The sequence below is a fragment of the Gopherus evgoodei genome, chromosome 14 (genome assembly GCF_007399415.2).
Source record: "Gopherus evgoodei ecotype Sinaloan lineage chromosome 14, rGopEvg1_v1.p, whole genome shotgun sequence".
In the NCBI taxonomy this organism is placed as follows: Eukaryota; Metazoa; Chordata; order Testudines; family Testudinidae; genus Gopherus; species Gopherus evgoodei.
The window spans coordinates 18,751,483-18,763,717 of NC_044335.1; the positions used below are offsets into that span (position 1 = coordinate 18,751,483).

The 12,235-nt window shown below is 44.0% G+C and overlaps 1 protein-coding gene across 6 annotated transcripts in view; it reads left to right on the forward strand.

Moving 5' to 3' along the window:
• The window catches only part of SULF2 (sulfatase 2), a 255,156-nt gene that overhangs the window by 144,186 nt on the left and 98,735 nt on the right, over window positions 1-12,235 (forward strand). For 2 of the 6 annotated variants that reach the window (XM_030532955.1, XM_030532960.1), the window contains exon 1: window positions 3,393-3,871. The exons of 3 other annotated variants lie outside the window; for them this stretch is intronic. The gene's annotated coding sequence lies outside the window, so the exon portion shown is untranslated. One more of the 6 variants, XM_030532959.1, reaches the window with a different exon arrangement.

Consider the following 12,235-nt stretch of genomic DNA (forward strand, 5'->3'; position numbering starts at 1 on the left):
AATGACTCTGCAATCACATCCGACAACTCATTTAGCACCCTCAGATGCAGTGCATTCAGCCCCATGGACTTGTGCTCGTCCAGCTTTTCTAAATAGTCCTTAACCACTTTTCTCCACAAAAGGCTGGTCACCTCCTCCCCATCCTGTGCTGCCCAGTGCAGTAGTCTGGGAGATTACTTTGTTTGTGAAGACAGAGGCAAAAAAAGCATCGAGTACATCAGCTTTTTCCACATGCCTCCCTCATTCAGTAAGGGACCCACACTTTCTTCTTGTTGCTAACATACCTGAAGAAACTCTTCTTGTTACTTTTAATATCTCTTGCTGGCTGCAACTCCAAGTGTGATTTGGCCTTCCTGATTTCACTCTTGCATGCCTGAGCAATATTTTTAAACTCCTCCCTGGTCATTTGTCCAATCTTCCATTTCTTGTAAGCTTCTTTTCTGTGTTTAAGATCAGCAAAGATTTCACTGTTAAGCCAAGCTTGTCGCATGCCATATTTAGTATTCTTTCTACACATTGGGATGGTTTGTTTGAGATTAGGTGCATTATGGGAACAGGAGTAGGAGACGTTGCTCTTTTACTTTTTTTGAACCATCAAGTATTGACTTCTTTTGGAGGTAATATACCAAAGTAGCTGGACGAGGGCCTGATCTAGTGTGACCATTCTAAATCACCATGGACTATCTTCTCCAATTGGTGAATGGAGAGAAATTCTTCCACTTAAAAAAGATGTTTAATTTCTTCCCCTGTGCACCTGTAGGACAATAGAGACCATTATTTTACCAAGAATGTAGACTTTTTGTTCCTTGAAACTCCTGATAAACTGTTCTAAATTCCTTTAAAACCTTAAAACAATCTACGCTCTTTTTGGCAATGGAAAAAAATAATTGAAATCACCAAAATGTTTAACTTTGGAAAACTATTCAGTCTGCACATAGCTTTTCCATTGTGGTTTGTAACAGAGTCAACACAAACTCCTTTTGAAATATGAGATGGAAGCACCATCCACTTCACAGGGTTGTCACAAACCAGAGGATAAATTATTCTCTTAATGCACTTTCATAACTCCCAATAACATTAATGGGAATTACATGAAATCACTGAGAGGAGACTATACCCTTTTGTTAAATTGGGAGAGCCATTGTGACAGATTTTCTGACGATGTTAGATCAAATTCAGATTATATTCACATCATCACTTTATTATTATCTTTATTATTTTAAATCTCTTTACCGGTCACAGTTCTATTTTAATGAAAATTCCCCTCATGAGCAACTTTCCTATGTAAGATAGAGCAAAGTATTATTACAAATAATAAAGCTGGTTTTATTTGAGCCTGGTCTACACACAGGTTTAGTACCTGCATAACTGGTGGTTTAGGGGAATTATTTTTGGTGTTATTTGATATAATTATACCAGTACAGCCTCTAGTTTTGATTCAGTTATACTGGTTATAAAGGTGCCTGCACTGGCATAGCTTAGTCCCCTTCCTGTATGAGCATTAGCTATACTACATTTCTAGAGGTGTAACTACATCTGCAGGAGGAAGAGTGTACCACTTTAACTATACCAATATGGGAAAATTATATCCTGTCCATTTCAGCTTTACTGGTATAGCTTAAAGCAGATCAACATCCTGTAACGGAAAGGGTGTGAACCTATGAAGCGTATCAAATAAAGTCTGAGTTAAGGCTGTCACCAGGTTAGCGTGTGTGTGTGTGTTTTGGGGGGAGGAGGTAATGCATTCGGTTTATGTACAGTTTCAACATGAATCTCTTGTTAAAACCCTATGTGGCTTTAAAATCATCTCAGTCTCTAGTTCTTTCTGTGTCTCAGGCTTTTGGATTGCTGCCCATTGCCGTAGCATTTTGAGCTCTTTCCATATAGCAATAGATTGGCTACTAGTGAAGTTCTTGGTAGACTTCATGGAGTATATGGGTTAGTACTAGGCTAGACAGTTTTCTTTGAGACGGATTGTAGGAACGATCACTGTTTTCTCAGCTTGATTCTGCTTCCATTTAAATTAATACATGTTTTGCCATTGACTCAATCGGAATAAGATAGGGTCTTCTTGCTCTAACCTGTTACTTATTTCTGTTCTTTCATTGTCCTCTTTGAACAGGAAAATTATATCCTGTCCATTTTCAACCATGTATAAATCTCCTTGAGTATAGCACCAGTTTATGGTAAAAGAATGGCAGCATGTTGAACATAAACACAGAATGTCATTTTATTTTCAGATGCATATATTTGATGCAGTTTTTGGCTATGAATGCCAGTATAAGATAGTGAAAGTTAATTTACATATAGGTTTGGGTTTGTGGCCTATGGTCTCATTTGCAGTGAGTTCAGGATGAGATTTCATAGCAAATACTATATTGTTCTGAGATAAACATAACTATATATTGCAGCATGGGGATGCTTGAAGGCCACTTTGAAAACAGATTAAAAGAACATTTATTAACACATCAGATCTAGTCTGGAAATGATTATAGTTAAGAAGAAATCATCATGCGACATACAGACTAGCCAGTAAAAACTATTTAATATTAGTCACAGTAGTGTCCAGATACTCTTATCAGAATAGGGATCTATTTTTGTTTGTACAGTGCTAGGTGCATACAGGAACCTACCCCAACGATCTTACTCAATATTTTTAAAAATTAAAAAGTGTTGGGCACCTTAATTTTTACATTCCCAAAATGAGACACTCCAGAAAGGCTTGAATTTCAGAAGGTAGTGAGTACCTACTCTTTAAAAATCAGGCCTCTTTCAAATGGCAATTTAGGCATCCCAAAGTGCTAGTCATTTTGGAATATTTTAGGCTAAGGGTTCTGATCCGGGAAATATTTACTCCTGTGGGTATAGCGACATGAGCAGTCCATTGAACTTAATTACTCAGGTGAGTAAAATTAGATGCATGGATGTTTGCAGGATCAAACCCTAGGTAGTACATTTTTGAAACACAACACGGATAAAAGTACGGCAGCATGTTAAACATCCTCTGTCTTTTTTGTGCAGTGCTCTTATCCCTGAGTGCCAGACCCAATAAACTCCAGCAGTGCTCTGAATATTCGACTTGTTCTAAAGGCGTTGTCCATCTTGCTGCATAAACCCCCTCCCAGCTCTCTCCTTCGGCTGTGTGGGTGGGTGTCCGTGCAGAGAAACGCAGCCCGAGCGAGCACTCAATCGTGTCTGTGAGACGAAGCCAAGTTATGGCAGAGCTGTAAGCCGCTGGACTTTGAACAAGTGCTGGGGGAACGGGTTTCCTCCCTCTGAGCCGCTTGGGGATTGCGTCAGTGCTGGGAGGAGGATTCTGGAGCTCAATGAACTTTTAAAATTATTTTTTAAAAAAAACACCCTACGCCCATCTCTTCCCCTGAAAGGTTGGTTTGAAATGGGCTCCAGCTGCTGCCCTGTGCCAGGGGTTAATCACCTTCTCCTCAGCCCTGCTCAGCACCGCCAGGGCCGTGGCAGGAGTACAGAGCTGGCTGCTGCGCCGGGGACCTGGCTCTGCTGTGTGTGATATTTAAACCCGGCTCTGTGCAGCAGCCTGTAGCAGAGCAAAGCTGAGCTCCGGCGGCAGAGCAGCCGCCAAGGATCCAGCGCCGCGCGTGTGCGCCGTGTGGGGGGAGCAGGCAGGAGGTCGCTTGGCAGCACCGGCGCACGGGGTGGGAGACTGGAGGAGACTGAGCCGGCGGCTGGGAGAGGAGTGCGGGAAGCCATGCCCGGCACTGGGGGCTCCTGGCGGCCGAGCGCTGCTGCTGCTGCAGCGGGGAGGCTGAGCTGCTCCTGAGGCGGAGGTGGTGCTGCAAGGGAAGGGGACATGCAGAACTCAGCCGCCGGCTGCTGCGGCGCTTTCGCTGCCCGGGTAAGTGGGGTGGAGGGTGGGGAGCGTTGGCAGGTCATTGTGGTGGGGAGAGCTGCCCAGAGCCTTCCTGCAGAGCGGGGGAGGGGCGAGCCCAAAGTTTAGCGGGGCTGGGGTGGGGAGAGTAGAGGTGGGAGGATGGGGAGTTTGGGGGTAGGGGAGGAGATGGGAGCAGGAGTAGGCTCAGGAACGGGGGGGGGGTCAGGGTGGAGAAGGAAATGGAAGCAGTTGTGGGGTGAAGAGAGGGGCTAGGAGGTACTGCCAACCCTCCAGAATTGTCCTGGAGTCTCCAGGAATTAAAGATTAATATTTAATTAAAGAATATGTCCTATTGAAACCTGGAATATATCCAACCAGAATTGGCAACTCTAAGGGGAAGATGAGATATAGGGGTAGAGTGATGGCAGATGGGCTGGAAGACAGGTGTGGGCTGGCAAGTAGGTCAGACTGTGTAGGTGGGGAGCAGCCTGGGCGCTTGGCCCCAGCTTAGCAGGGGGCAAGAAGAGATACTGACCTGCCTCCTTCATCAGAGCACTGCTGCTGCCCAAGGAGTGGGGATCTTGTGGCCTGTGGGGTAGGGTTCTGGGGCTGTGGGCTCTCTGCACAGCTGGGGTGCACCTGGCTAGTGCTGCTGGGTGCGGGTGGAGTGTGGCTAGCTGCACTTGGCAGTGATGGGACACAATCAGATCTGCCTGTGATATGGCCTGGCAGGGCTTTTATAAAAGCCTAGGATCCTCAGTGATTAAAACTTGCACTGGAAGGGGGCTGCACAGCGTGCAGGTCTGTGCCCTCAACATGGGGAATGGCGGGGCGGCAGGAAGCTAGGACAGTTTGTTTGTGCTGTATTTATCTAAAGATTCCATGTTTCATCCCAAACCAGGGAAGGTTTAAGTACCAGATGCTGGGAGGTATCTCTGCAAGAAACAGTCGTTTGTATAATAGCACTTAGTTTTTCATTTAATAATTCCACATGTGCTTCGGGGTTTTAAAAAACCCACCTTGCTTTGAAAATCTTATTTTTTCTGTATACTAGAATATAAAATCTTTAGTCACTGAATAGATTTGTCTCTGTGTGCTTGTTTTTTTTGTTAAGGCTGTCATTTTTTTGTGGCATGCTGGCTCTATATTCATTCATTCTTCCCTTGTATTTCCAAATCTCCTCTCAGCTGCAGTAAATACGAATTTCTTAAAGTTTATTCTTAAAAATCACCCTAAAGTTGTACTTAATAAATATGCAAATATGGGTATATTTAGAGGAGAAATAATACTCGTCCTCTCTGTTAGTTTGTTCCTGGGGCAGAAGTGAATGTGCTGTAGAAAAATTGTTTATTATAATGGACTTCAGTGGACAGAGAGCGAAATAAAACTCCAACTGTATGAGGACTAGCTCATATCAAAGAATCTTAGTGTGAGTTCTTTATATTGTAGCTCTACTGAATACTAATATGGAATAATGTTGTGTTTAACAGTAAAGCACTTCTTACAAAAAATGTAACTGAATGTTAGAATCACAGGAAATTTTTATTTAAAACAAAGGTTAGTGTGTGGAGAAAGATTTTCCCCTTATTAAATGCTTAACAGTTTGAGCCCTGGGTGCAGTGCTCACCAAGGGAACAAAAGTAATTCAAAACAATCTGTTTAAATATGTAATTTAATATTCTCATAAGCATTTGGAGCTGTGACAGTGTCCTGGCTTTCTAAGGAAATGTTTTCACAGAGAGGTCAGATACAGAGTAATCAATCAGTTCTCATCCTCAAAGTAAACCCACACAAAACTTTCAAAAGCCGAGCCTGGGAGCTTAAATTCACAACTTTGCTAGACCCTAAAAAATCATGGTCTTAATTAAGAAAGAATTTATGGTTTATTACAACAGTCTGTAACCCAGTTATCCCCCTATTTGTCCTAAGGCTACAGGTGTGTTAGTGGGCCACTTCACCTTGAGTGGTCCCTTAGAATACATGCTAATGACTTACGCTAAATCAGGGATCAGCAACCTTTTAGATTTGGTGTGCGGAGTCTTCATTTATTCACTCTAATTTAAGGTTTTGCGTGCCGGTAATCCATTTTAACATTTTAGAAGGTCTCTTACTATAAGTCTATAATATATAACTAAACTATTGTTGTATGTAAAGTAAATAAGATTTCTAAAATGTTTAAGAAGCTTCTTTTAAAATTAAATTAAAATGCAGAGCACCCCCCCCGACCGGTGGCCAGAACCCAGGCAGTGTGAGTGCCATTGAAAATCAGCTCGCGTGCCACCTTCAGCACCCGTGCCATAGGTTGCCTACCCCTGCGCTAAACTATCTGTTCAACCTTATATTTAGCTGTGATACTCAGAGTTCCTTTCCCAGACCTCTATGTAACTCAAAAGCTTGTCTTTCTCATGAACAGATGTTGGTCCAATAAAAGACATTACCTCACCTACCTTGTGTCTCTAAAGAAATGGTAGACATTTAGTCATAGTTAGGGTGACCAGATGTCCTGATTTTATAGGGAAAGTCCCGATTTTTGGTTCTTTTTCTTATGTAGGCTCCTATAAACCCAGTCTGATTTTTCACCCTTGCTGTCTGGTCACCCTAGCCATAGTTCATGCATATGCTATTGATGTAACCTTCAACAGTCAAGGTTAGCCCTGGGTTTGGGCTTTGGCTTTTTGTGTCCGCTTTTAAATTCAAATTTGTAACTCTTTGAAAAAATATTTAGAAAACGTTAATCTTTTCTTTTTAAAAAAGAGTAGTATATGTTGTGAGATTACAGCAAAAATCATGATTCAGTATGACTTTTTTTTCTGCAAGCCTATTTGAATGCAAACAGGAATCCTCCCCGTCCAAGTGTAAAATGCAATTTTATATGTAGGCGATATAACTTGCAAAACATGGTCTTAAATAAAAATTATAGCTGATTGAATGCATCAGTATGAAAGAGTTGTTATGCATGAATGCAAGGATCTGCAATAGTGGTCCAAGAGTTAATAGAACAGAGGTACAGTAGAAACCATTTAATTGGTAAACTGATAAACATGCTTATTTAGTCGGGATGGCTGCTAGGGAATGGATCCCACACAATGCATTTCCATGCCTCTAAACGCTGCAAAAATGGCACACCTAAGTCTGCTTAAATAACGCACCTGGTGTTGGCTCCAGACATATTCAGATCAGTTATCAAGTGTGAGTTGCTGTTTGCTAGCATATTTTCCCCATTGTGCAGCTACCCTTTGTTCCTTACATGCTGTTTTCCTGTTTATGGCTGCTAAATGAGTCAAACATGCCTTAGTGGCTTTTTTTAAATTACTGTTTTGCATTATGCTCATTTTTAAATCAATCTAATAAATAAAAGTGAATTTGAGATGCAGTTATTTTATAAATATGCTTCTAGTTATATGTCAAATTAATGGCGTTATAAGCTCAAAGAGTGGTTGAAATGTTACTTTTTATTTTTTCATAACAAAATAAAATAATTTGTTGTGTGTTGTGTATTATGTCTTTGGCAGTACAACATAAGCCAGATTCTGTTCTTAGCTTTGTTGGGGGTAAATCCAGATTTGTTTTTGTTTTTTTGTATTTTTTGTTTTTTACTTTAAGGGAGTTACTACTCATTCTTATTATACTAATGTACTTCTGGTACCTTAGATACTAAGGGTTTGGCTACACTGGAGAGTTACAGCGCTGGTGGTGGCTTTACAGCGCAGTTTTACTCCCCGTCCACACTGGCAAGGCACATACAGCACTGTATCTCCCTGGCTACAGCGCTGGTTGTTCTCCCCCTTGACAAGGGAAGTAAAGAGAACAGCGCTGGTGCTGCAGCGCCAGTGTAAACAGTGATTAATCTTACTACACTCTAACTGACCTCCGGAATTTTCCCATAATGCTTTTAAGTATAGATAACTCTTTCTTTTTGTTTTGTTGTGGTGCCTCTTTGTTTTGTTGTGAACTCAGGGCTTCTGGAACTACTTATCTAAAAAACAAACACAGCTACCGTTTGCTCGAGCAGAGGCAGGCAGAGGGATGAATGCAAACACTAGCTGTGGACTTGAGGAGAGAAGCAGTGTGGCTTGGGTGGGGAGTCCGTTTCGGAGCAGCTGCTTATCTGGTCTGTGAGGAAAAAAACAAAAGGCTATTTGCATTTAGTGAATGAGAGAGGGGTGGGGGAAGGGATCAGAACTTGCAAGGCAGGGAACTGACACAGTGTCAGCTCCAAAAATCCACTCTCTCCCCCACGCTCCCTGTCACAGTCCACCCCACCGCCCTCTTTTGAAAAGCACATTGCAGCCACTTGAACACTGGGATAGCTGCCCATAATGCACCACTCCCAACAGCGCTGCAAATGTGGCCACACTGCAGCACTGGTAGCTGTCAGTGTGGCCACGCTACAGCGCTTTCCCTGCTCAGCTGTACGAAGACAGCTTTAACTCCCAGCTCTGTACAGCTGCAAGTGTAACCAAACCCTAATACATTTATTTGAGCATAAGCTTTACTCAAATAAATCTGTTAGCCTCTAAGGTACCATAAGTACTCCTCGTTCTTTTAGCTGATACAGACTAGACTAAACCGGCTACCTCTCTGAAACCTGTCACTAGTGTAATAGGAGTATTCATGCTAGGGACAGTTGAAGTACTTCCCCACTATCTCTAAGGCCTTGGCTACACTGGTGCTTTACAGCGCTGCAACTTTCTCGCTCAGAGGTGTGAAAAAAACACCCCCCTGAGCACAGCAAGTTACAGCGCTGCAAAGCGCCAGTGTAAACAGTGCCCCAGCGCTGGGAGCACGGCTCCCAGCACTGCAAGCTAATCCCCCCGGGGAGGTGGAGTATCTGCAGCGCTGGGATCACACTCGCACTTCAAAGCGCTGCCGTGGGAGCGCTCCCACAGCAGCGTTTTGGAGTTTTGAGTGTAGCCAAGCCCTAAGGCTGGTTCAGTTGCACCACTGGTAACTGCATAGAGCAGGGATGGGCAAACTACGGCCTGGGGACCGCATCCAGCCCTTCAGATGTTTTAATCCCTCCCTCAAGCTCCCGCCGGGGAGTGGGGTCCAGGGCTTGCACCGCTTCAGATGGGGAGCAGGGTCGGGGGTTTGCCCCACTCCGCACGTGCCGTGGCTCTGCCCGGCTCCTGGAAGCAGCGACATGTCCTCCCTCCAGCTCCTACACCTGGGGCAGTCAAGGGGCTCTGCATGCTCCCCCCCAAGTGCAACTCCTGCAACTCCCATTGGCCTGGAATCATGGCCAATGGCGGCTGCAGGGGCAGCACCTGTGGTTGGGGCAGGGCGTAGAGCTGCCTGGCCATGCCTCCACATAGGAGCCGGAGGGGGGACATGCCTCTGCTTCCAGAAGCTGCTTGAGGTAAGCGCTGTCCAGAGCCTGCTCCCCAACCCCTTCCATGCCCCAGCCCTGATCCCCCTCCCACCCTCCAAACCTCTCAGTCCCAGCACCCTCCTGCACCCCCAACCCCTCATCCCTAGCCCCGCCCCAGACCACGCACCCTGAGTTGGAGCTCTCATCTTCCCACCTCACTCCACCCCCAGCGTGGAGCCTCCTCCTGCACCCTGATCTCATTTCTGGCCCCACTCTGGAGCCTGCACCCCCAACTGGAAGCTTCACCCCCTCCCACACCCCAACCCCCAATTTCATGAGCATTCATGGCCCTCCATACCCGGATGTGGCCCTCGGGCCAAAAAGTTTGCCCATCCCTGGCATAGAGAATGCTAGGTGCATATAGCCCAGCATTATTCACTACAGTTTTCAGCATAGTAGCTGTTAGACTTGTGCAAAGCGATTTTAATCAATGTGGTGTAAAAAAACCCAGCATTTGAAGTCAGGACTGCTGGGTTGATGACGGCGGTGGAGGGACATTTTTCAGAAATTTCCCTAGTGGAGGTATCCCTCAAGAGCAGAATTTGGATCTATGTCCTGTAATAGAATAAACACACTAAAAAGGCCCCTTCCGTCAACATTTATAAATGTGATTTAGTGCATCTTCTCAACCTTTTTCTTTCTGAGCCTCCCCCCCCGCCCCAGCATGTGCCGCAGTAACTGGTTTTCTGCATGTAAAAGCCAGGACCGACATCAGGGGGTAGCAAGCTGGGCAGTTGCCAGGGGCCCCCCACAGAGCTACATTGCTCTGGCTTCAGCTTCAGCCTGGGTAGTGGGTGGGACTCAGGGCCTTGGGCTTCAGTCCTATGTGGTGGAGCTTCAACTTTCTACTCTGGGCCTCAGTGAGTCTAATGCTGGCCCTGCTTGGTGGCCCCCCTGAAACCTGCTCGTGGCCCCTCGGGGGCCCTGGACTCCAGGTTGAGAACCACTGACTTAGTGGTAACATTCTGCATTCCCACACAGGAGAACTGAGTTTGCCTGTAATCTTGCTCCCCAACTGGCAGGATCTTAAGAACAGGGGAGGCATCTGTATCCAATTCAGCCTATGAAGGAGGGAGTGATTTGTTACGGCAAATAGGGTGGTGGTGGGGGGAGAACATTCTTCTTCTCTTTTTTTTTCCCACCATGGGCCTCTCTGTGTTGGAGATGCTCACAGACTTACCACAGCTCAGTTAGCTGTCTCTTCTGAAAGAAAAATGTCTAGGGTTTTAATGGTCCTTACATATAAACAGGGCTGATCAAACTTTGCTACATTTGGATGGGTAATTTAGGAGAAACTAAGAGGTGCACCTAATTTCATAAGAAACAGCACAGATTAGAGCTGTCCCCATCTATTACATGGGAATGTGGCCTGCAGCGGTTACAGGTCTCAGCACATAAAGAACCAGATCACCTGGGCCACTGAAATAAAAATGCATCATTACACATAGATGCACCATATTAAAAATGAAGGTAGAAATGGCAGATGAAGGCAGACATTGTAAAATTCTGTAAGCCCCTCTTTGGCCAACATTGATACACACAGTAAACCAAGCCTCCAAACAGGAATGAAAGAGAATTTTAATAACTACTTTGTCTTTGACATATTGTTTCTCTCACCAAGTTCACTAATAATTGAAGAGACGTTCTCAACTGTGACACTTTGTAAAGTATTGTCACAACTCATAGACTGCATCTGACCACTATGAATGTGAGATACTTCTGCTGCCATTTTATAAGCTACTTAAAGCTGTTAATTAGATTTCACAGCAAATGTGGAGTAAGGAGTGGCCTATCTGTCTTGTATGAATACACAAATTTCAGAAAATAGAGAGTTATTTTGTAAATTATGTTAATTTTTTACCCAGTTATGAATACGAGTTTTGGACATAATTGTATACTTTGAGTTGGTTCCAGGGGGTATCTAGGAGGAATTCTTATCCTGATAACAACAGGGTCATAACATCTGAGAATAGTTTAAACATCTGAAGCAGAGAAGGGCAAAGATGAAAGTAATTATTTTGGTAGAGGTTGCCTGCTGAACTTAACATGCAGTATTTTTCCTATTTTCTTGGCGATAACGGTAACTTAACTGTAAATACATTTTTGTGACTAGAAAAGTTTTGGAGACACCTCTGTATAGGTTGTTTTTTCAGTGTCCCAAAATCTACTAAGAATTTAATAGGAAGACGTAGTCCCTGGCCCAAAGTGCTTATTGTCTTATTTTAGAGGTGACGCAATGAATTAGGGTAATAAATAGCAGGGAGGGAATGGGCAGGGGAGCGGAGAAGGGAAAAGAGTGCAACAGTGAGGTCATATAGTTATTCCCATGCATTTGTTTTAAGGAAGAAATAAAATGCAAAATACACTCGTGCATAAATCCCATATCCAGTTGATGGGGGGGAAGGGAAGCATTGTCAGATACATCAGTAATAGACAGCCTTCAGTTGACTAGTCCCAAGCAAAAAATTAAATGATCTCTTGTAAATCCCATGTCTTCAGAAAAACGCGGGCTATGTAATGGGAATGGACAGATCGTCAGTTTTGTGGGGTTTTGTTAATACACATTTCTGTTTATCAGAATTTTTGTCTCTCTTCAGGAGGGAATATCTCTACTAATGTGCACCTCCCAACCTTTTGATTCCTCCTCCCCAAGTGAACAGCTCTAGGATATGCCTCTATCACTGCTCTTGACTTTCCCAAGTAGTACTTGCACTGTGAAACTGACATGATTCTATCCTGTTTTATTGCTGCAGGCTGAATTCTGAACATGAGCAATGAAAACTGACAAGACTGTGTGCACTCTGTCATAGCTTAGCAAAGCTCTAGGCGGAGCAGAGGTACAAGAGCAGTCAGCCTGCAGTTTTAGGAAGACTTTTTTCCCCCCATAACCACACAGGCTTGAATTTGTTCTTTTAAATAAAATCTTAGATTCTGCAGAAATTGATTTAATTCACCCATGAATCGTAAAGAAACTTGCTGGGGTGAATAATTAGACCAGGCTTGAAAAGTCAACCTAT